Source organism: Monodelphis domestica, chromosome X, assembly GCF_027887165.1.
Source record: "Monodelphis domestica isolate mMonDom1 chromosome X, mMonDom1.pri, whole genome shotgun sequence".
NCBI classification, from domain to species: domain Eukaryota; kingdom Metazoa; phylum Chordata; class Mammalia; order Didelphimorphia; family Didelphidae; genus Monodelphis; species Monodelphis domestica.
In genome coordinates, this window is record NC_077235.1 from 29,252,957 (window position 1) to 29,257,856 (window position 4,900).

Genomic DNA, 4,900 nt, shown 5'->3' on the forward strand with positions numbered 1-4,900 from the left:
CATGCATACATATACATGCGTATACTTAGATATACATACACGTCTATATATGTATGTGTGTGTGTATGACCAGAATCCGTGTCCCAATTCACAAGTAGTCAAAGGATATGAACAAACCTTTCTCAAAAGAACTGAAATTATTATTAACAACCACATAAATATATAGTACTAATAGTACAAATCAAAACAACCTTCAGGTTTCTACTCATTACTAGAAAACTGGCAAAGATGAAAAAAAGATATTAATGATCCATGTTGGAGGATTTGTAGGAAGATAGGCACACTTGGTAGAGCTGTCAGTTGGCACAACCATTTGGGAAAGAAATTTGGAATTATGCAAATAAAGTGAATAAAATATCTTTACCCAAAGATTTTATTATACTACAGCGAGGCCACTGATAAGGAGAAAGTCCCCATATCTACCAAAATATTTATAGCAGTACTTTTTGTGATAGCAAGAATTGGAAACAAATAGAAGCCCATCAGTATACTTGCAAAACCACTAGATTATGAGCTCCCTAAGGATAGAGGCTATCTTATGTCTTTTTTCTGTATCCCCAGTACTTAGCATAATCACTGACACATAGCAGATATTTAATACATATTTATTAACATACTAAGCAAATTGTGGCACATTAATATAATGGAATATTATTTTGTTTTAAGAAATGATGAATGTGGAAGCAAAGAATGATATGCATGAACTGATATAAAAAGAAATAAGCATAGGCAAGAAAACAATAATAAATGATGACTACAACCATATAAATGCTAAAAAAATGAATCCTACAAAATTATAAAGAGCAAGCATGGCTCCACTCCTTTGGAGAACTGTGAGGTCCCCAAATATATTACAATGCACATATTTTTCTTGATTTTGAAAAATTTGATATATTATATGGGATGGCTCTCCAAAGTTGAGAGAGTAAGAAATACTGGGAGAAATTATGATGATGTAGACAGAAGACAAGGATAAAGAGATATTTTAAAAATAGAAAGTGTGAAAGAGAAGTAGTGAAATGACAACCTGATTTTATTTCATTTAGAGACCAAAGAAAAGGAGAAAAATAAGAGTCAGGAAAAGAAACTGTTTTCTATTTCTCTTAGAGCAACAGAAACAGAGAGGAAAGAAAAAGAATAATAGAGAATAAAAGTAAGGACAGAACAAAAGAACGATCTACAATAAAAGGGAGAGAGAATAAGACTTTCCTCCACTGGCAAGCTCAGATGATCCCCAGAAAGAAGAGTATTGGTTAGAAAATGGTAGGGTTGATGTATTGTGGGAAGATAGCAGAGTAGGAAGTGAAGCTTTCTTGCTCTCCTAATACCATCCACAAACAACCCAAACTAACTCCACAGAGTCAATGCTAAAAATGGCAGTAGGAGACAGGAGTCAGCAGTGAAGCTGAACAGCTCAGGACTACTAGGGAGGATGGTTTTTCTGACTTCCTTGAAGTCAGTCCCACAGTCCTAGGCCCTGGGAGCAGGAACAGAGCAAATAGAGTATAATCGAAAAGGTAACATGTGTGGGAAGGATTGGCAACCCCACATTGTTTGCTAAGCCCCAAAGCTTACATCCCTGAAGATACTACTGGAATTCTCAAGGTGGGGAGAGGGGGGTAAGGAGCATCTGTGTTTGCTGGGTCCTTTGTTCCAGAGTCCCTCACTGGCCAACAGCTGGGAATTGAAGGAGTGGGCACAATGGAGTCTATGGGTGCTGGTCCTTGAGGGCAAGCCCTCAGACCTCACTACTAGTAAACAAGGTCCTAGGAATTGGACACCTACTCTGTCTGGTGCCAAGGAGGAAGGAGTACACACAAGTGAGTGTAGTTGCTGAGGGGCTGGGGCCCCATGGTCACTCTCAGTGGAGTGGAGTCCCTGGCTACTACCACAGGGGGAGGTGGCCTATCTGCTTGCAGTTGCAGTGGCAGAACTGCCTGTGAGCTCTGATTGGAGCACCTAAAGTCAATCACAGATTGGGTTTTGAGTGGAAACTGAGAATATATCAACTCTGGACTGTAAAAACTGGAATAACTAAATAGGACCCAAGAAAAAGAAACACACAAGAAAGTCCTAAAACCTGTGATAACATATTTCAACATACTAGGAAGACTAGGACTCTGGCAAAAAGCCAATAACTAAGTTTCTTGGCCTAGCCACAAAAATTTTTTAAATAAAAATGAATAAAAATGAGCAAGCAAAGGAGAAAGAATCCAACTATAGATAGCTATTATGGAGACAATGAAGACCTTGGGCTCAAACTCAGAGGATAGTGAAGTAAAAACACTAACTTCAAAACCAGAAAATAAATACAATAAATGGCCATTAGCTCAAAAAACAGTTTTTGGAAGAGCTTAAAAAGTCCTAAAAACCAATGAGAGTGAGGAAAAATTAGAAAAGAAAGTAAGAGCAATGTAAGAAAATCAAGAAAATTATGAACAAAAGATAACTCAAATAGAAAAAGAGATCCAGAAACTAATGGAAGAAAATAATTTATTAAGAACTAGAATTGGACAAGGGGAAGCTAATGATTTCCTAAGACAATGGGAAATAATAAAGCAAAATCTAAAGAATTAAATTATAGAAGAGAACATGGAACATTTTATTACAAAAACAATTGATCTAGAAAACAGAATAAGAATAGTTGGACTCCCAGATAGTTATGATAAAAAAAAGAGTTTAGACAACATACTCCAAGAAATCATCAAGGAAAACTGTCCAGAAATTCTAGAATCAGAAGGTGAAATAGAAATTGAAAGAATCTAATGATCGCTATCTCAAAGAGACCCAAAGATGAAAATGCACAGGAAGATTATTGCTAAGTTCTGTAGCTCCTAGGTTAAGGAAAAAATACCATAAGCTACAAGAAAAAAAAACAATTTAAATTCTGTGGAGCTGTAGTCAGAATAACACAAGACTTAGCAGCTGCAACATTAAAAGAATGCTGGACATGGAACACAGTATTTTTAAAGAGCAAAAGAACTGGGCTTATAACCAGGAATAACATATCCATCAAAGATGAACATAATTATAAAAGGTAAAAAATGGACACTTAACAAAGAGAAGGAGTTTCCTGGAGAAAAACACAGAAATCAGTAGAAAATTTAATATATAAGAAACACACAAAGGCAGTGAAAAACTGATTATAAGCAACCCAAGAGGTCAAACAAATTGTTTGATTCCTGTATGGGAAAATGTTCTCTATGGTCCCTGAGAATGGCATCATTGCCTGGGTATATTGAAGGGCATGTATGAATGGAAGACTTGAGGTTGAAGTGAATGGAATGGAATGAGCTGAAATGGTAGTGGAACAGATCAGGAGGAGGCAGGGTGGAATGGCTATCTCATATGGAGGAGGAATGAGTAGAGGAGTTGCCAAGGAGAAGGGGAGGAAGGGGTGGAGGGCTGGTAGAACTAGAAACCTATTCTCATCAGACCTGTGATAAAGATAGATCAATATATACAATTAGAAAGGTAAAAAAATTCTTAACGTACAGAAAAACACAAGGGAAGGGGCATGGAATAAGGGAGGGACTGGGAGTACTCTTGGGGGACTGAGGGAATAAGAGAAGTAAGAATAGGTTAAGAGAAAGGAGAAAAGGGGAATTAGTAAAGAGAGGGAAGGGAAAGATACCCAGAGGGGAGTACATATCGAGAGGTGGGAGGGGGGCAATGTAGAGGATAAGCGAAGGACTCTTAGGACAAGATAGGAGAGGGATTTCTAGAATCTAACTCATATCAGTAAGTAGGAGGGCATGGCTGGGGGATAAGGAAGGGATTTTTGGAAAGGTGGATAGAATAAGGGGAAAGGTCAAGGGGAGAGAATAAGAGAGGATTTTTGAGAAGGGATGTGAATTTGAGAGGTATTGGTCAAAGGAAATTGGAATCTGAGGAGGTATACAGAGAAAAGAAAGGAAAAGGGAGATAAGTGAAATGGAGAAATAAATAAGTGAAAATAAGGAGAAATGGAGTAGACGTAAATGCATGGTTAATAACTATGAAATTGAGTGTAAATGGGATGAATTCATCCTTGGGAAGAAGATGAATAGTAGAAAGGATAAAAAGCCAGGACCTGGCAATATGCTGTTTACAAGAAACACACTGAAAATGTGAAAATGTAAAAACGAACATAGAGTGAAGGTGAGGGGCTGGAGCAGACTGACCCAGAGAAGATAGGGGTCGTTGTCATGATCTCTGACAGAGTTGGAGCTAAAATGGATACAATTGGAAGGGATGAACAGGGTAACTAGATTATGTTGTGTGTGTGTGTGTGTGGGGGGAGGTACAATGGATAATGAAGCATTATCAATACTGGACTTGTATGCACCAAGAATAATAGCATCAAGATTTTTAAAGGAAAAACAGATAACAAATTATAATAAGGGATTCCATTAGCAGATTGATAAAGCTTATGGACCCTTCTCAGAAAAAAAATATTTTAAGTGTTTAAAATAAAATGTAAAGTATTACAAAAGAAAGCAATTATACTGACACACAATGATCAAAATATTTTTAAACAACTCACAGGCCCCAGGTTAAGAACTTTCCCTGCTTTAGGAGAGTCCTTCTTTCAATCAAAACTTAACCTAGCTCTTGCCTAAGAAAGTTGATCTTGGCTGATGTCTGTTATCTGGCAAGCTCTAAAGGCTATTTGCGAAGAGTCCATTCTCTCAACACTCCTTTTGCCTTCTGTCATTCATAATCAACCCATATGGATACAGAAGACCTCTTTGGATACCACTACTATCTCAGCACAGGGTCATCTAGAAGCCTCCCTTATGAGAGACATATTAACTAGGGTTCCTTGTTCATTCACTTACCACTAACTGCAGTGTCCAGGTGTGCTCAGGCTCAGGGTCCTTCCTCAGGCTGGATCCAGGAGAGGAGTCCGAGATGCTCC

General features: G+C 37.8%; 1 non-coding gene across 1 annotated transcript; it reads right to left on the reverse strand.

The window, feature by feature from the left end:
- Positions 1–58, reverse strand: MIR7399 (microRNA mir-7399). Its single transcript, NR_127727.1, has one exon. It is a non-coding gene; the product is annotated as a microRNA mir-7399 (primary transcript).
- Positions 59–4,900: the final 4,842 nt, after the last annotated feature.